The sequence below is a fragment of the Aythya fuligula genome, chromosome 21, assembly GCF_009819795.1.
Source record: "Aythya fuligula isolate bAytFul2 chromosome 21, bAytFul2.pri, whole genome shotgun sequence".
In the NCBI taxonomy this organism is placed as follows: domain Eukaryota; kingdom Metazoa; phylum Chordata; class Aves; order Anseriformes; family Anatidae; genus Aythya; species Aythya fuligula.
Window position 1 is genome coordinate 416,666 of NC_045579.1, and position 20,129 is coordinate 436,794.

Consider the following 20,129-nt stretch of genomic DNA (forward strand, 5'->3'; position numbering starts at 1 on the left):
GAAAGAAAATAAAAGAAAGTACTGTTGGGAGCCGGGACAGATTCGCTACAATGGGCGAGTGCTGATGGAAGGGAAAAGGGTGGCTTGGAAACACAGAGGCGATAATCTCCGTCTGTGCTGATAAGCTGCTCCCCGAGGGGGATTTAGGGGATATTTTGCCCGTCCCTTTCCTTTGAGTGGGTGGGCAGAAAGGGTAAAAATAAAATCCCCATGCCCAGGGGGAGTTCTCCCGGCTCTGGCAGGTGCTAGGGTGCTGGGTTTGCTGGGGGACTACAGTGTGTGCAGGGAGCGGGGGTCCCATCGCTCCTCAGAGGGCAAATGGGGGGCTTCTGAGCAGGGGGCTTCAGCTGGCGCTGGGGACAGAGGCTGCGGTGAGGGGCTCTGCCTTGCCGTGCCCCCACGTGGAGGGAGCCAAGCCCTCGCTACTTGGCTGGGCCGGAGAAACCCAGTGGGTTGGGGCTGTTTCGGCGAGGGTTGATTCAGCAAAGCGTGCGAGCACGTGCTCGCTCAGCCAGCCGGCCACGGCGCCGCTGGGGATCGCACCCTTGCTGGGGCTGGGCGAGCGGGCAGGCGGCTGCGAGCGCTCCAGAGCCCAAGTGCAAAGCTGGGCCACCGCTGACTCACGGGGCCGCGGGCGAGCGGGCTCCTTCCCTGCCAGCTCGAGCAACCTCTGCCTCTCGCTGGCTTGTCCCAGCCTGGCCAGCGCCGCCGGCACAGCAATCACACCGATGGGGCGAAGCTGGAGCTTTGGGTCTCATGCGTCTCCCTGTGTGCCTCCTGCCCCAAAACTGCCACTCCATGCACAGCTGGCATGAATTCTCTGGAAAAATCTGATTTCCGGGCGTACGAGGAAGTCTGCTGTCTTTATTTTCCCCTGTGTCACGTCAGTGCTACCACCCCCACGCTTGCCACCTCTCCCATCCCCAGGGTGCCCATGGCTGGCACCGATGTGATCAGGCCCAGGGCTGCCAGACACACAGCTGTCCCAGCACCCAGATGCCCAACAACTGAAGTGCTTTCCCCTTTCCCTCTGCACAGTCCCAGCCCTCCCAGTCTTGGCTTGCCCTGTTTGCTTAAGCAAAAATAAGAGACAAATGGCCCAGAGCAGTGTTAAACCCCCCTGCAGTGCCAGGATGCAAAGTGGGGACCACCTCTTTCTGGGGCTGTTTTTTGGGTCTAGGCAGTAAAATCAGTATTTCCGAAGGGAAATCTGGGGGGAGGCAGCTTTGAAGGGATATTGATGTTGGCATTGACGTGGAGTGACTGTGGAGTGAGGAGCCAGAAGCACTGGTCCTGCAGGCAGGGGAAGGGATGGAAATGCTCCTCGCCCTCGTCCTTAAAATCCATGGAGCTGGGTGCAGCGTGGGCCCTGTGCATTGCCGCCCACCTAGCTCCCTAAAAAAACACTCCCTCACTCGCATGAGCCAAAACCCAACCGCCCTGGGGAGACAAATCCTGCTGCTCCAGCTGTGCCCTCCTAGCTGAGAGGCTTCAGTTCACCTGGCTTGGGTTTGCTTTTTATTTCTTTTATATATATTATTTTGGCTGAAGCAGTGGCAGGGCTACAGCCAGCATTGGGTGGCTGGAGTGGGGCCCATAGCGATGCTGTGCTGGGGGGCTGGAGGAGCAGGACGAAGCAGGGAGCTGAAGCAGGGGGCAGAGCTCTTTCCACTGCGGGGAGGTAAAGCACCGGGAGCAGCCATTCCCCCAGGAGCTGAAGGAGAAGGCTTCTGCCACCCCCTGCTCCCAGCCTGGGGCTGAGGGGCCAAAGTTGCGGGACGGGGGAGGGGGAGAGGAGCTGGCTGCGGAAATGCCTTCGGGAGCTTCGTTCCTGCAGCTGGGGCTGGAATCAGTGCCCAGCTGCTCAGAGCCACCTTTCATCAGCCCCAAAGCGAATTTGCTTCTGGAGTGAGTGAAGAGGAATTAAGCCGAGGGCACTTGAACTCTGAATCAGAGCATTCCCGCTGCGCTGCGGGACAGAGTTAATCCACTTCAGGGCAAATTTGATCGAATGTTTCCCTAGGCCTCCAATGTGTTTAAGCCCCAAGGAGCTTTAAAAGAAGCAGTCACTGAGCTAAAAGGGCTTTGGGGTGTTTTTTTTTTGCTCCCAGATCAGGGCACAGAACTGTCCCCAGAGCTGTTTGCACCTGCACGCCGGCTCCGCCACCTCACCGGGAGCAGGTTCATCATGCAGGGTGCTGGGCAAAGCCATCGGAACAGACACTTAAATTTAGAGTCTGAGCTGTGCTCCGTGCTGGTGTGGACGTGCTTGTTCATGAGTTAAATGGCTTTAATTTGCTTGGGTCTAATTCACATTTTTGGTTAGTTTTCCAGTCACTTTTCCTGCTTGCTGTCCAAAGAGAAGCCCAAAAAGCAGCACAAAGACACTTGTCCTTGCAGCGTGCAATGTCAGGGCTTTTGAAGCACGGCCAAGGCCATCATCCCAATTTGCCCCCATTTCCGAAAAATCCCAAAGAGCCCAACCCACGCCGCATGGCACTTGAGGCATGTGTTGCAGCCCTGGGACTGGTGGCTGGGTCACCCCGACTGCCTGTGCTTGTTTAGGTGTTTTGGTTTAGCTCTTCAAAGCTAGCATTAAATGCGCTTGCATTTCCTATTACAACTTGCACAACAGCTGGGAACAGCTGTCAACATCTGGCAGGCCGTGGCCCTGCCTGCCTACTGGTCGCTCCGCACTCCGGTCACCCCATTGCAGAGGCCACGTTCTGCAATCCAAGGCAAACTGGGTCAAACCTTCCGGGCTGGGTGGGTTGGCTGCCCTCAAAGCTGTGTGGTGAGACCATGTCAAGCCCAGAAGCGGCAGGAGCTGAGGCAGGAGCCCAGTGTGAAAAACATCAGCTCAAAGCAACAAAACACAGGCAAAGTCCACGGGGCAGCAGGGCTGGGCGATGGGAAGGGTTGGGCAATGCCAGCGCAGCCTTCCCTGGAACTGTCCTCATCACCCCACACCAGCAGGAGGGCGCGGTACTGTTTGTCATCCCATCTGCCATGGCTTGCCCATGCCCTCGGGGCTGTGCTTTGCCCCCGGTGATGTTTTCAGCTTCCTGCCCGTTCCCCGTCCTGATGCAGCACCCCAGTCCCATAGGGTCAGGCACAGGAGGCGAACTGTGACACCTGAGCCCTGCACCCCCATTTCTGGAGATGCTGGCAGCACCTTGATGTCCTCGAGGTTGGGGTTGAACAGCCCGAGCCTTGCAGCGTGCTCCTTGTCCTTGGCTGGCAGTGGCCTCATCCTGCTCGGGCTGGTCACAGCACAGGAAAACCAGAGTGCTGCAGTCCGTGGGCTGCGAGACAGACAGATTACCTCGTGGACTGTAAAAAAGCAATAATGATTAACACGCTAAGTAAGAGCCACTACAGCCATATGTGTCATATAATTTATCCCAATTAATGAGCAGCAAGGCTCCAGCCTAATGTTTTTCGGCTTTCCAGCCACTTTCTGTGCAGGGAAGAAAGCTCTCCAAGCAATACCAGCACCACTTCCAGTGCTAATGCCTGTGCCTCTTCACCCGCTAGAGAAGACGGAAAGGGCTGAACAGAAGAGGAAATTTTTGTTGTGTACAAAGGAATTCAAGCTAGATTTTTAAAAGCTGGGCGTGGGGAGGAGATGGGAATTGCCAAGCCAACAGCCAGCGCCGCGCTGCTTCCCCGCTGCATCTAGGGGGGAGAGCCTGTCCCTGGTCTGCTCAAGGGCCAGGTCTTCCAAACACTGGTGTTGCACCTCAGCCTTTTTTCTTCTCACATTTGCGTTTTTAGGGCAACTTTTCTGCCAGCAAACAGCTGAGAGAAAAGAGGCTGCACCTAAAAATAACCGTGCTGCGCTGACGGCGGTGAGTCACCACAGCACCAAGAGACAACAGCCGTGGCAGGACGCAGCCACCCGCCCTTCAGCCTCGCACGTTCATGAGCCTGGGTCATGGTGCTGGGCGCTTCCTGCCCCATGAAAACTCCTCTTCCTGAAAACACAGATCTGCACGTACATCGATATTGATACTGAGGTAAAACACACTGCTTTCCCTCACCCCGATGGCTTCGATGTTGCAAACCATTACTGAGTGTACCCCTCCCACCCCCTGTGCACCCAGGTTGGCAGAAAAAAAGGCGATTTTTTCCCTCACACTGAGATGAAACAACCCCCATTTGCTGGAGCTCTCTTCTTCTTTGGGAGGTATTTCTGGAGGGAAAGGAGAGCTGCTGTTAATGATAATAATTAATCATTAGTGATAACAACCAAGGGAAGCACTGAAAAGGTCATCGAGTGACTCCTGTGTCTTAATTTGCAGGGAGGCTCCTTTTTCTTTGATTTCCCATGAATTCAGTTATTTTTTCACCCTGTCCCCTGCAGTGTGGGCAGTGCTATCGGGCAGCCTGGGGTCTGACAGGGTTCTGGGTTTGACCACTGCGGTTCCCCCTCCATGGGGCGCAGAGGAAGGACATCCCAGCGGGGTTTCTCCTGCTCGCTGCCTCGAGGCTGCGTCCCAAAGAACCCGACCTCGGCCCGAGGCCACCCTGATAGGGGCCGTGCCAGCGGCAGCTGCAGCAGCCCCACAAGTGCTGCAAGGAGACCCTGTTGGAGAGGAAGCCTGCTCCATGGAGCCATCCCTAAGGATGCCTTACCTTTCAGGTAGGTTTTAGGGTGCCCATCATCCCTGCAACCAGTGGTGAGAGATTTTGGGCATGGCAGAGCCAGATATGCTGATTTTCCAACCCAAATCATGCTAATTTTAAGGCATGCTTGGCAGCCTGCTAGCTATGGCGGGGGTGGATGAGTGTCACCACCATTGCAGGGGGAGCATCCTTTGCCCACCCACATCCCCAGAATGGGCTTTCCATGGCAGCACCAGCCACAGGACTGCAAGTAGTCATGGGGAGGGGGGCAGAAAAGGGGCCGGAGGAGGATTTTGGGGCCAGCTCACCAGAATGGGTGAGCTCCTGGGTTAGAAGTGGGGAGGCATTTGGGGATGGGGGGGGGGCTGAATGAACATGGTCCCCCCTCTCATGGGAGGCTGGGAACATTGTCACTGTTGCTGTATTAAATGAAAGGGCAGGCACAACCCTGCTTAGCTTCTTTCTGATGATGCAGGGAGAGCTGCTCCTGCCTCAGACAGAGAAAGGAGAAGAAAAAGAGCATTTGGGGTGCTCCCTGTGATGCCCCCCAACCTTTACCCCGATTTTCCCTTCCACCATGTGCCCGTGCAAAGCTGGAGCCAGGTGAACGTGTCCCAGGTACTTTGGGGAGCACGTGGGGAGCTGCAGCGTGGGCACCCCCATGCACTCTGCAAGCTGCAAAGCACCAGAGAGGAAAGAAGCCCCTCCTGGGGCTCGCAGAGCCTCAAATCTTTCATGAAAACCCCTCCAGCTACGGGCACGATGGGCTTTGCCCCACATCTCCCTGCTGGACTGGGCCCCACCGGGAAGTGCCTGGTTCCCTGCACTGGGAATATGTTGGAGCAGGCTCACTGCAGCAATTACTTCTGCACAGGAAGACGAATTAATACCCATTACCTAAATAACTCCCTGAATAATAATTAGTCAGGTATTCTTAGTCTTCAGTCATGAAAAGCTCTTTTGTAGAGGCATGTTTTAAATGCAGCCCCGTACATCAAATGTACCGACTCAAGATTCTGCTAACTCAGAAGAAGGAAAAAGCATCCCCTGGCCCCGGGCGGTGAGAGTCAGCACTGCTCCGTCCCGGCATGGCAGCTGGCAGCACCGGACTTGCCGGGGAAAAGCAGTGGTGTTGGGCTTTGTATTTCAGTTTTAGGGCCTTGGAGTCTCCCAGGAATATGCAAAAGGGCTGTTTGGGGGGGTTCAGGGGTGCTTTGCAAGCAGTGGCCCCATCCTTCCCACCAGGGCATGGCAGCAGGAGCAGAGGGACCCAACAAAGTGCTCTGTGACATGGCACCACGGGGAGTTCATCCTGCTGCATGGCGTGGTCCTTTGCCGCCTGGCTGAGCCCTCGCCCCATGGCTGGGAAGTGGTTCCAGGACAGGGCTGAAGGATGTCCCCCATGGATGACATGGTGACATGATACTAGTGACAGCAGCACCCATGGGTGCTCCCCCCGCCCCTCCGAGTCTGCCACACTCATCTTGTTCCACCCAGCCAGAGGCTTGGCTCTTCCACGCACCCGCTGCCTAGGCAGCACCAACAGCCCTGCGCTCAGAACTCTTTACTCAGCGAGTCCCTGAATCTGGGAGCTGGGTTTCGAAGCTCAAGACTTGACCTGTTCTTATCCAGGACGAGTCTGGGGAGTGGGAGAGGTTACAGCTCTGAACATGGCTCTGCGCCGCAGCCCCAGGAGCAGCGCAGGGAGCCACCGGGCAGTGACACAGCTCAAGGTGCTTAGGACCATCCCCACGAGCCCTGCCCACCAGCCTGGGGATTTATAGAAACCTTTATTTACAGTTTATAAAAACCATAAATAAACCTGGATGAAAGGCTCTGCAGAAAGGTTCATAGCATTACTGGCCATGCCAGGTAGGGAGAGGCGAGCAGTCAGCAAATCCGTGCCCTGAGCGCAGATGCGGTGGTTTCTGATGGATGAGATAACAGCCGGCGCTTTTGCAGCCTCGGGGCCTCTCCCATGGGGGGAAAAGCGTCCAGTGGCACTGGGAGGGCACCTGAAAATGCCACCAGGATCAAGCCTGGGCTCACCGCCAGCAGTGCTTAAGGGGAAGCCAAGGGGAAAGCCGCCCTTGCTGCCAGGAGGTGACGCTTCCCCTCGGCTTGTTTCAGGGCCCCCCCTGCTGTCTTGCAAACCCTACAGGGGTCTGGGGACACTGTCAGAGGAGCCGCCCATTTTTTGGGGCAGTGGGAAACAGCCCTATAAAATGGGTGGAAAATGGCCCGAAAGAGCCCCCAGTTACCCCTGCTGAGCAGCCAGGAGCTAGCTGGGTCACCGTCCCACTGCTTCTCCCAATTAAAAGAATTAAAGAAAGGAAATTGGAAATATGTCGGGCTCCGCTGCACCTCGTCTGGAGCAATTAAAGCAAAAGTTTTAATGAGCAGCTGATTAAACACAAAGGCGGAGGGAAATTCTCCGCTCATTAGATGAAGAAAGCAGTGGTGCAGGACTGGGGCTTGGGGACAGCATGCTGGCGGGTTCAGCTGCCACTCCCCATGGCCCCAAAAAAGTGGGGATGGTGTGGGATAGCCATGCCATTTGATATAAATCCCCAAATTTGGGGGGTTTCTCCTGTAGGATTTGGCCAGAATGCAGAAGATGCTGGGAGGCAGCTGCTCAGGGCATCCATCACCCCTGGAGCTTCTCCTTATCGGGGCAGTTTTCAGGCTTAAACTTCCTTATCGGGGCACTTTTCAGGGTTTAACACTTGTAAGCCAATTGTAAAGGCTCCAATGGAGCCTGAAAGTCCCCCCCGGCCAAACCGGCTCTGGTATCTTTCCAGTGATCGAGGTTGGATTTTCATTTCATTTCTCACTCCCAGGGGCTGTAAATGCAGCGGGACCTTTACAGATACCTGAATTTCACTGAAGGGCTGCTGCAAATAGGGTGGCCAAGTCCGCCCCAAACTGCACGGATGCAAAATATTCCCCTTACTCTTAATCCCACATCCCCCAAACACTCCCTGTGCATGCGGAACTGGCTCTTTCCCCATTTTTAGGCATTGCTTCCCATGCAGTCCCATGCAATTTTTCCTTTTTTTCCCCAAAGCCAGACCCCACGGGAGCAGGACATGAGAGGAAGGTGGGGTTGAGCAGAGCGAAGCCCATGCTCCCCATGCTTCAGGGCAGGTTTTAGCAGCAAATGCTACGCATGGGAGTGGAGAGAAATAGGAAAATGTTGGAAAAGCCAGCGCTTCCCAGCATGTCCCAGCATGCCGGAAAACCCACCTGGGGCTGTGCTCTGGGGACAACCATGGTGGTGTGGCTGGGGGCTTCCCGGGGACGAGAGGGGGTGCTGAGCCATGGGGGATGCTCAGACCACCTGGGATCATTATGGAACCTCAGCCATGTGTTGTCAGCACTGTTGCCAGCTCCAAAAACAGCACCTTGTTGGGCGCCTGTCAGTTCTTCAGGCCTCTGGTTTTGGGGCTGGGGAGTCACCTGAGTGACTCGGAGGCAATTTTATGCTTTTTCATATTCTTTTCAGGTTAAATCTCGCTCAGGCAGCAGAAGGACTGGAGCTCACCCAGCGCCTGGGCTGGGGAGGAGCAGCCAAAAAACCCCACGGCGCAAACCTCTCCTGGGCCAACGCACGCCCCGGCGCAGGCAGGGTAGGGAGGCAGGATGTGGCCCCGGCTCGCCTTCCCCATGGCCGCGCCGCCCAACGAGGCAGCCTGGGGTGGCAAGCCGCAGTGTAATTAACCAGCATGATAGAGCATGGAGGGGCCAGGTCGGCTCCAGCTCTGCAAGAGGGATTTTGGCTTTGCACCTGCCCCGGTGCCGGGGGAGACAGTTGGGTGCAGTGGGACAGCACCCCTGATCAGGGACCCCGATGAGCAGCAGCAAGGTGGGAGGGGGCCCTGCTTTGTGGTCTGGGTGCCCTGCATCACGTTGGGGTGACCTGTGCCACCAGGACGGGCAGGGATGCTGCCTCCCAGAGATTTTGGAAGTCGAAGCAAGGTCATCTTCAGAGTGGGAGCTGGGCAGGAGGCGATGCTGGGGCTTGCGGCGTTCCCACGCAGGCACTTTGATCCCTCACTGAATTTTTAGCCTCCAAAATACCTGTGGCTTTTGAATTATACCCTGAGCCTACCGTTCCCTGCCTTTTTTCTTGCTTTTTCACCCGCTTGCCCAAGCTGCCTGTGGCCTGCTCTCTGAATTCCTCAGCTCCTTTGAGGTTGGCAGCCCTGATATTTTGGGGAAAGCGCCGTCGTGCCCACCGCCCACACCCACGGGCAGCTGCCAACACCCCGCATTGCCTGGGGGCCTCCAAAACAACGGTCGGCATTTGGAGGGGGTGCCAAAGAAGCAAGCCAGTCCCTTGCGGCATGGGGAAGGCAGATGCTTTCCTGCATCACGCAGCAAGGTCAAACCCCGGCACTGCCCGCCCCAGGGGAGCGAACACAGCGCAGCTTTGCCCGCGCTGCGCTGCAGGGACCTGCCCTTGCTCCCCGCAGGCTCCAGTCCACCGGGCTCCCACGGAACACGTCGGCAGTCCCGTGCCCAGCGCTGGGCGTCAAATCACCCCGAGACTGCTGGCTCAGGCCAGGGCTTGTCGCCTCCTGTTGCAATAACGCGGGCTGATTGCCGTCTCCCGGCTGGGCTGGCTCCTGCCCTGCTCTGCTCTGGCAGGCAGGATCTGGCCGGCCACACACCCACTGAGCCCAGGGAAGCTCATGGCACCATCAGCATGTCTCCCATCATGCCGGGGAGGCAAAGTGTGTGCCCAGGCCATTCCATCCCATGGCACACAGTCCCCAGCCACCCCAGCACCTCCCTGGAGGTGTCACAGCATTGCCGCAAGCTGCCTGGTGCTGGCACCACCTGCGGTGTTTGGTGCCTGATTCCCTGAAGCCAGGCACATCCCTGAGTTAATCCCAAATCCCCCTCAAACCTCCTGGGCTGCGCAGCATGGGGTGGCCACCCCAGCCACAATGCAAACTGCCGATGTGCCAGACTTCTACCAGAGCCACAGTGCCTTCTATCCCATTTGGGATGGACCTCTGCAGGGTTTTTTTGGGGAGAGTAAAACCCCCTTACTCTGCCAACAGCCAATATCTGCTGCACCTTTCTCAGCATCAGCAAAATGCTCTTCTGCCAACATGGCTGTGGCATGGACTCCCCTGTGCCACTGGGGCAGGAGGGGGGGCGATGCCTCGGTGGGGGCCACTTGGCACCGGGGGGGGGGGATTCGAGGGTGATGTGCCACTGGGACTTGGCGCGGGGATTGGGGGCATGAGTTTCTTCCTCATACCAGGAGTTTCACAACAGTGGAGGGCAGCGGGGCCGTGCATGCAGCAGCCTGACGCTGGGCTGATTGGCACCGTCTTGCCTGGCACATGCTCAGCACGAGGCAGCTGCCTCCCCCCTGTGGCTCCCCATCCTCCGTTTTCCACCTCAAGGGACACTCCCGAGCAGGGGTTACCCTCCTGGCTTCTTCGTTTGGGTTGACTGTGGCCAGAGGCTGCAGGAAATGGAGGCAACAGACCCTGGATGATAGTTACAGCTCAAACAATTGATCTGTTCCGCTTTGAGAACTGATTGAAAATGAAGAAAATGAGAAATTTTATGTTTTCTTTTCTCACACTGCAGAGCTAAGCACGGGGAATGCTAGATGCCTCAGTTTCCCCACTCCAGAGGACTTGTCCCTGGCACTGCACCCAAGCGCTGCGGTGATCCATCACCAGGCAAATATGAGCCAGGAGGAGAGCCACAATGTCCCCATTGATGCTGTCATCGCCGATTTGTGTTTGCTCAGAGCCCAGTCCTCCCCTGGCCGGACCCCCGGCCTATTTTCAGTAGGGGAAATTCCCTGGAGGGTCCCCTGTGGACCTTTCCCACCTTTTCCAGGCCTCAGCTACAACCCAATGCCACCTCCTGCAGCTGAAAATGCCCACTGGGAGCCAGTGTGGGGCTGGGGCTCGTCCCCCCAGCAGGGCCACCCACTGTCCCCAACTCTTGGCACCTGACTTTATGAGGTTTGCACCTGAAGGGGCCCCAAAATGAGCCACACAGCCTATTTATATCCCTGGCTTTGGGTGCTAGCGCTGGGTGCCTGCCTGACTTCAAAGCAGCATTTTTTTAATCTCTCTATTTCTTTTCCAAAAGAAAAGAAAAGAAAAGAAAAAAAAAAAAAAAAAAGAAAAAAAAAAAGCCCGTCTATATTTTGCCTTCAGGGGCAAAAGCCCGTGGGACCTGCAGGCCGGCACTTGCAGTGTTTGTGTTGTATTTGCAGCGTCAGGGTGTCCGGGCTGGGCTATACGTCTGTGTTTGCTTTGCGAGGCTGAGCTCCTGCCTACGTGCCCGCCCGGCGCTGCCTCGCTCGGCTGCGCCGCCAGCTTGGGGAGCGCGGTTACGGGCTTGGTCCCTGCGCTGGCATGCTGCTTGCTGAGCGGCGTGAGGGTGAGCGAAGCAGTACAAAGGAGGAATCATCACCCTCAAACACCGGCTCCTACAATGCTGGGGGGACCAAAACCCCCAAAACAGGTGCTGGGGCTGTAGAAGTAGAAAATCCCAGCAGCTGGAAATAAGCCCCAGCCACTGTGCGTGAAGCCCCTGAGATGGAAATCGCTCGTCCTGCCGGCCTCGAGCGTAGGCATTGGGCTGTGGGGTCACGCAGCAGCATGGAGTTGCTTTGGCATGTCCCCATTAGGCCAGAGCCATTCATTGCTAGCTGCTGGCAATTCCATCTAAGAGCAAAAATGAAGCGAGCAGCTCTGGCTTTATGTGATTTTTCACTAGGGGCTCCTGGTTGGTCCCAAACCACCCCAGAAGTGGGCAGATAACAGGGCTGGAGGGCTGCAGGTGGGGCTCGGTACCTGTGCTGACAGCTTGAAAATGGGGGAATTTGGGAAAGAAGCAGCAAGGCGTGGAAGCCTCCTCCCAACAGGTCTGCACGGGTTGCCTGTGCCGGCTGTGCCGCTTCCCACGGCCGCACTCCCCATCCCGGCTCCGGCCCCTCCAGGGGCGCCTATTTTCACAGCCCCCTGCAGCGAAAGCTTTTCTCTCTCTTCCCTTCCCCTGCCCAAGACTTCCTCCGCCTTGCCCCAGCTTCCTGGCCCGCCTGTTTATTCGCTTCCCGCTCCCAAACCCCGGATTTCTTTGTTCGGCCCGTGGTAATTTTCCACCGCCGCTGTGTCCAGCTCCCCCAGCGTGGTGCATCACCGTGGCCCCGATGTAGCCTCAGCCCCGAGGCAGCTGCATTGTAGAAATGGTATCCCACTCTTCCCCACTGAAATAATCAAGTTCACAAGTAATACCCAATGGTTGCTCCTTTTGCCATCTTTTTCCAGCCTGAACTGGTTTTCAAAGAGCATCCAGCCTTGGGCTGCCAATGGGTGCTTTGTCCTCGTTGCACGGGAAAGTAAATCTGGAAGGACAAATCCCAGGGTTTTATAAAATTGGTTTTGCACAAAGGGTGATGGCACTTCCATGCCCCATTTCAGCAGGGTTTTGGCTCTGCTGGCATGGCTGGGGTTTTGCACTCTGTTTTTTGCACTGTCTCGTGTTTTGCACTGTCTGCCCCAAAAGGACCAGACTTGAGCCAGAGAAGAGCTGGGGGAAGCTTGTACTTGAAACCACAGCGGCACTGGAGTTTTGCTATGTCATTCCATACATCAGGTGAAAGCAAGGAGCAACTTCCACAGGAATCCAGGGCTTTTCTAAATGAAAATTTTTCCTTTTTTTCTCCCTGAAACAGCCTTGACTTTCTAAGGACAGGCTTCAAATCCACTAGGAACTGGGCAAAACCTGCTGGGGCGGAAAACAGAGCACCTCTGCCCAGGATCCAGTTAAAAGGATCTGCCTGAAATAAGTTTTCTGAACATTTCGAAAACCTGTAGTTCTGCATCCACCAGGAATGAATTCATTCTGGGTCTGATGTGCTGGGGAACATCTGTAAGGGTTTCATCTGTGGCCAGGCCACAGGTACTGGTGCTTGGGTGGTATTTCCCCTGGCATGGTGCTGCCGCAGCTGCTGCCGAGCAGATTTGGGTCTCAGCTACTGGAATTTGTTTTCCAGCCTTTGTTCTCCTGGCGGCGTTTTGTGCCCATTGCATCCTGAGTGAGTCCACAGAGCGGATCTGGCTGCCGAAGTGCCTGGTTGGAAAAATCGGTCATAAAAATCATCTGAACCCAGGGATGAGCCTAGGGTTCTGCCACACCGATGGGGAGAGTTCAGCAGAGCCTAGTCACAGGGGCCGCTGGCTGCTGTCACAGAGCAGTTCCCAAAGGAAAACCCTGAGGAAGCTGCTCTGGGCCAGGCCGTGCCAGCGGGAGCTGCTCTGACTTGCTGTTCAGCCAGCAGGGAGAGGCTTCCAGGAGAGATTTATGGTGACTGTGAGAGGCACAGTGGGCACACAGGGAGGTGGCCATGTTTGGAAGATGCCTTCTGCTGAAAGTGTCTGGATGGGGTTTTAAGGGCCTCTTTTTACACAAGAAAGGTACAAAAATGTATAGAGGCAGGTGTGGTGGATCTGAAGAAAGCATGCAAATACTCAAGGAACCCAAGCACACACATCTGGCAAAATATCCTATAGTCTCCCAAGAGACCAGCACAGCTCCAGATTAATATTTAAAACCCTTCCTTTTTAACCTTTTTACTAAGGGGACACAGAGCTAAAAGTCCTGGTGAAAGGGGAGGGTGGCTGGAGAGAGGGAAAACCTCCTCCCCTTGCTTCACCTGTCCATCAACTTCTCAAAGCCCCATGCATGGGAGCTTACCAGCAGTGCTATGGCCAGGACGAAACAACCCCAAACCCTCTGGAAATCTGGGGAACTGAGGCCTGTGGCTGCCAGGGATGGATTAATAATTGAGATTTGGCCACAGGACACCTGCCTGCCCCTCCAGATCCTGGGCAGCAGCCAGGAAAATCCATGGGTGAAGTTGGGTGGGCACCAGGGAGGAAATAGGGTGTAAAATTGGGGTAAGAGGTTCTTCCTGCACCAGTCATTGCTTTGTACTGTGGGGACGAGGTGAACAGGGTGATTCGGGCAGGAACTTCCTTCCACTCAACTCAAAGGTTGCATTAAGTCACCATGGCGTGGTTCAGCAGAAGCTGGCACCAGTATAACCAGCACCGTATTACCCATCCCAGTGCCTCGGACGAGGCAGCAGCGCCGTTTACTGCTTCTCCCGTTGGGTTCAGTTTCTTCTGCCTCTTCCTTTTTTTTTTTTTTTTTTTTTTTTTTTTTTTTTCCAGGAGCCAGACCCACGTCAGGGAGAAAATATTTGGCCGCTGTGCCTGGCAGCCAGCTGTGTTTGCTTAGCAAGGGTTGGGCTGCTGGGCGCAGGTATGGGTGCCACGGCAGAGGAGATCCTCCAGGGGCCATTGACACCACTCACGATCTTGGTCATGGCTCCCAATGGCTCTGAATGCGAAAATCTGAAGGGAAGGAGAGAAAAAAAAAAAAAAAAAAAAAAAAAAGCCATGGGATCCAAATGAGAAGGGGGACGGTGCCACATCCTCACTCTGCAGAGTGTCCCCTCACAGTGAGTGTCACAGCAGAGCCCATACGTCTGCAGAGCCCTTGTGGCACCAACCATGGGCCCTCAGAGCATCATCTGCAGCTCACTGGGTGGCTTCAGAGGGCATGCTGAGGCTAAGCCAGAAAGCACGGATGGGCCCAGCTGTGGGTTTGGGCATTTTAGGGAGCCCCCCCTTCACCTCTTGCCTGCGAGTGGGGCCTGAAGGAGGAAGCAATAAACCAGCATCGTCCTCGCTGCCCCAGGCAGGAGAGGCAGCATCCTCCTGCTTCTAACACTGAGGGCTCGCACGGCTGAGCTCATTGGGAAAGGCTTCTTCCAACGAGCTTTAATCCGAGCAGGATTTCGTCTCGCTGCAGGCATTAACATTTTTCGGATATTATTCTCCACCGTCACCTGACTCAGGGAGACGTTCCAAGGCGTTTTTGATGCCTGCATGTTTTTTTTCCTCTTCCCGGAATAGTACAGGGCTCGATAACAAAATAAAACACACAAAAGGGGCATTCGCAGGGTCAGGAAAATTCCAGGTCTCCAGAAAGGTGGGAGAAACACTGAGCCGCACCGCCCACCGCGTGTTTGTTTAACTCAGGAAACGATGGTCGAGAAAGTACCGGTGCCATTGAAGCCGGGATGTGCATTGTGCCGATTTGGTTCGTTGCTCCGGTTCCCCGCTAAGGGCACTGGGGGGGGAACAAAGCAGCCAGTGCACCCCACCGGGCTGCTCCGGCTTGGCCACATCGGCATCAAGCGGCTAAACTGCCTGGAAAATGCCGAACTGGAGCCCGGCAGCGCGAGGAGGAGGAGGTGGCAGTGGGGATGCTCTTTGTCCGCCCCAGCATGCAGTCATTTCCCTGCACCAACCTTCCCAGAAGCCATGGGAGCTAACAGTGTGGTTCACAATAAAATACGATCATTTTACACATTTTCAGCTGTTTTGCTAGGAATACAGCTTTAGCGGGGCATTTTCTGAGTGCCAAGTCACAGTATTTCCCTGGATCCCTAGGGGAACGTCAGAGCAGGCTGCTGTTCGTCCTCCAGCACTGCACAGAGCATGGCGCTTTTTGGCTCTCGGCAATAGTTTTGGCCTCCTTGAAATACATTTGACCCAAGCACAACTTTAAATGTTAATTTAAAGGCATCACTTTCTCAAGGTGGGGTTTGTCAGAGACACTCCTCGCTCCTGGCAGAGGAAATGTGTGTGAGGGGCAATATTGGTTCAGAAACAGGGAAAAACGCTTTCGAAGTCTGAACTTTAGATTTGGATGCAGCAGCTTTCCTCCAAGGAGGCTAGACAAACCTAATTATGGCATGTATTTAAAACCTCACGCTTAATTACTATTATTGCAAAGAGTGTGCGGATCCCTCAGCAGTAAAAGAAAGAAACCAAAGGTGACAGACGTAGCTTGAGCAGCTTTCTGAGCTAACCCATGAGGAACGCTGGAGGAAACACGTGGGAAATAAACAATATTTATGAAGCAGGATCCAAAAACATGTCCAAAAGATCATTATGGCCACAAAAAGCAGAGCTCTGGGGCACAAGCTCCTGCACTGCCCCAGGTGGGGGTGCTGGGGCAAGGGGGCAGGGGGGATGCTGCAGCCAGGGCCTGATCCTGCCCACACTAGGACTGGAGCACGGGGGGAGCACAGTGGCACATGAAGAGCTCCTGCGCTGCAAGCGCGGGCTATCTTTAGGCCAAATATCTTTAAGCTGGTGCTATCTAGCCCTGTGCTGCAAAAATAACCCTCTCCAGGGGCCCCATGCTGCAAAACCTGCTCATGCCGGGGGCCCTGCAGTGCAGAAATTCCCGTCTCCAGGGACCCAGCGCAATGAGAATGCCTCTCCCTGGGGGCCCCGTGCTGCAAAAGCATCCCTCTCTCCAGGGGCTCAGCACTAAAAAAAGTTGCCTGAGCTCCCCGAGGGCCCCCACTGCAAAAATGCGTCTGCTGGGGGACTTCACGCTGCAAAAGTCTTCAGTGAGACCCCAGCTGCTTGTGCAAGGCAGAGGTGGGCATAGGGAAGCCCTGCGAGGGCCGGGGGGGGGGGGACTGGCCCTGGCAATTTTCTGCACCAGAGGGAGATTTTCAGCTCTCTCCCCAGCATGAAATCTTCCTTTTTTTTTTTTTTTTTTTTTTTTTTTCTGAAATACCAGCCTGGGGATCAAGTTCTTAGCAGATTAGCTCAGGAGAAATCACACGGGGATAAAAATATGGGTAATGCCCATTTTTCTGGTTTTCGCACCGGGGCAGAGTTATAGTGGTAAGGATGAGAGGACAGGCTCAAGCCCCCATCCCCACACCATCGGGCGAGCAACATGGTGTTGCTTCCCCATCTCCCTGCTCTCCAGGAAGGGACTGGGGAGGGATCCGAGCTGCCATGGGCGTTATGGGGCATATCACAGCATGTGGAGCACCGTGGGATGGGAGCCCTCCCGCAACATCCAGTGTGCACTGCAAGAGATGAGGCTTTAGCAAATCTCAGATCCTTTTTGCAAACCTTTCCTTAAACCAAGGCCCCTTTTCTGACAGCTAGGGTCCTTTATTGCAGACCTGGGGCCCCATTCTGCACACCTGAGGCTCCTTTTTGCAAGCCTGGGAACAGCTTTTGGTAACTTGGGGACCCTTTTTGCAAACTAGGGCTCCTTTTCTTAAACCCAGAGTCCCTTTGCTTAAAGCTGGGGGCCCTTTTTGCAGTCCTGGGGGCCCCATTCTGCATACCCGAGACTCCTTTTTGTGAACCTGTCACTGGATTTTGGTAACCCAGGGCTCCTTTGCACAAACCCAGACCCCCTTTTGGCTCACCCGAAGTTCCTTTTTGCAAAGCTGAGGCCCATCTTACAGTCTCTCAGCATTTGGGGAGCAAAGCCCAGGGGATTTTAGTCTTTTCAGAGGTTTCCTGCTTTTCTTTCAGCTCTCGGGAACCCCTTTGAGCCACTGTTAGTGCTGGGCAGCTCTTCCCCTTTGGCCAAGAATCTCTTTGCAAAGCACTTCTGCTTCCTCTGTGAAAAGCAGGAGGGCTGCAAAGTTTATTGCCTGCAAGTCCTGCACTCAGCAGGACGTCTCAGCGGCTTTAGCATGAAATATATTCGGTGTGAGGGCTGCATCCAACCCCAGAGGGATGTCTGCAGCTCCCTTGCCTTCCTGGGCTGCAAAGAATGAGTTTGTGGCCCCGTTTTCAAGTGGAACCCAGCACTTGTTGTTGCCTACAGGGGGTTCAGAGGTGTCCTCACCCCACAGAACCCTCACGGCTGGTGCCCTAAGTGGCTTTTGGCACCCCAAAAAAATCCCGTAGCCCTAAATGCACTTTGATTTATGTGGCCAAGTTTAAAAAAAATAAATCTCTTTGCTGGCTTAACACCATCCATTGGTATTTCCAGGGGTGGTTTGGAGGGCACGAACACTTTCCAGACATTTCCAGGAAGGGGAAAATCTTGTTTCACCCTTAAAACCCACAAAACAGAGCCTGAAAGCTGCAGTAGGGTCTTTGAGGGCAGCTTTACACAGCACAACTGTGATAAAGCCAGGCCAGGGATTTAGGGGCACGTGCCCCCACGCTGGGCACGCTGCCGGCCCAGGGATGTCAGCAGGAAATATTTCAGAGCATCTGTAGTTTGATTTCCCCCTTTAATGAACAGGGAGCCTATTCTTTGCAGGGAGCTGGCAGGGATTAAGCTGGAGGCAGCTCAGCTCCAGGCTCAGCGCTCGCTGCCGAAGCCTGGCCCTCCACAGGGCAGGGGATACGAAGACAACATCTCTGTTGGTACGGGGCACCTGCTGATGCCCCAAAATCAACCATGATGGCTGGGAGACTTACAAGCAGGGAAAAAAAACATGCTTTGAACTTTTTTCCATTTCTGAGCTAGCTGCTTGGCTGAAAAGAGCTGAAAAACCCACAGTGGGTGACAAAAACGTTGAGTATTTTCTTCGCTCCAAGACTGCTCAGAGGAGTTATACTTTGCTGGGTCCACAGCCAGATGCTCATCTTTGACATAGGGATTTAGCCAAAAATTATCCACATTGATCACTGTTTATCATTGCTGGCATCCTGATACGTTTGCTCTGCCCAAAGCAAGGATCATCCCCTATTTTTTCCCTGTCTGCTCCATTTGACTCCCATCCTTCCCTACATGTTGGGGCTCTGTTTCCAACCCCTGCTCCTCACCACGGGCTGCAAAAATCACAAACACAGCTTAAATCACCTCAGAGTTCACTTGGGTTTTGGGGTGTACCAAATGTGTTAGGCACCTTTGGGGGGTTTTGAGGCTGGGCTTTGCTATTTTTACGCTTCTTTCCCACACTGCAAATTCAACGTATGGAATTTGTGTCTGTTCAAGCGAAGGTCGGCTGGAATGGATGTAGTGGATTTTTTTTTTTTTTTTATGTTAGAGACTGCACATTTCTCCTGCTGGTGCAAAGGGCTGGAAAATGCAAAGCGACAGCTCCGCCGGCCGAGCACCCCGGCAGCCTGTGCCCTGGCCTCCTTCTGACCTGTTGAGCTGAAATAATTTGCAGGGCTTTTGTCAGACGGCTGAAGTTACCCGGTTTGTTGTGGTCTTATTGCTACTGAGATATAAAATGCAAAGGAAAGGCGAAGAGAGCTGAAACCAGAGGCGAAACGATGCATTTGGGCTTTTCATATCTCTAGGGCTTGCGTTATAGAGGTGTGGCCTTGTGCAGCCTAGGTTGTGTGCTGCAGCATGTTGGAAATGAGCTGCATTTAGGGCAAATTTGGATTTTCAGTCAGGTTTGGCCCCATCTTTGGCACAGCCCTGTGTCACTTGGGCTCTGCTTACCCCAGTCTCCTCTCTGCCAGCCTGCCCCACGTGCTTGGGTCTGAGCACCTCTATGCCCCTGCACCAGTCCCTCTCTGCTTCCTCTGGACCAGGGGACCCCAAACTGGCCACATGGAAAGGCTTTGGTGGCACCACACCAAGGAACAAACACCTCCCCTTGACTGGCTGTGCTCCTGACACCAAGCAGCATTGGCAATACCATCTTGCTCCCTAAGAAGAGAGCCATCACCATGGCCAGAGGAGGAAGCACAGAGCCTGGCTGCAGTTTCAGCCTCTCCTGCCCCCTGCTCCTTTCCCCCGGAGCAGTGAGGCTTGCTCAGCCCCACCACATTTGCATTTGTGCTGGGAGAGTGCAGGAACCCCAGGATGCTTCAAAAGGAAGCAAAATTGCCATTTCAAAGGGAAGGAAGAGGAAGAAACCAAGTGGTGCACAAACAATCACCATCAGGGAGAGCAAAGCAGGAGGATGTGAGCCCTATGGAAGTGGTGGTGGGAATGGGGCTGCTCTCCTCAGACCAGTCGTGCCTGGGACTGTGCCCCTGACCCACCGCGTTCCCAAAGCTCCTGGTGCTGGACATCAGAGCCTGGAAAGCAGGAGCTGGTGTTTGCCATCACAGTCGTTTTGGGAGGGCCAAGCTGCATGCAAAGCCAGCGGGAGCTTTGCATTGGGAGCACCACAGCTTTGCATGCCCCTGGGTCCTGCATCCAGGAGGCGCTGGGCAGCACCACGGAGCCCTTTGACCCAAGCGATTTTAATATCAGCAGGAAATCAAAGTCAGGGCAGAAAGACAGCTGGACATGGCTCAGCACCGGCCAAAGCGAGGAAGCAGAGGGTGGGGGCTCCTGTAACCAGATTATGGCCTTGCCCTTAATGCCATGGAACGGCAGCGCTAAGCCGCGGGGACGGCAGCAGGTTGGCCATGGCAGAGATGGACAGGGAGCTGCCAGGGAAATACCACGGCCCCCCAGTGTACTAACGCAGCCACAGCCAGGGGGGCACAAGCACACAGGCAGCAGCGTGGCAGGGACCTCAGGAGAGCTCCAAGCCATCGGCTGGGGATGGAGGGGGCGGCACAGCCTGTGCTGGGGTCTGCAGTGCCCCCAGCCACGTCCTCGCTCCCTCCCATGCTGGGGGACATTAGGGGAACATTGGAACATCATGGGCACCACGAAAGCTGGTACCTTGTAGGGCATGGCTCACGCCTTTG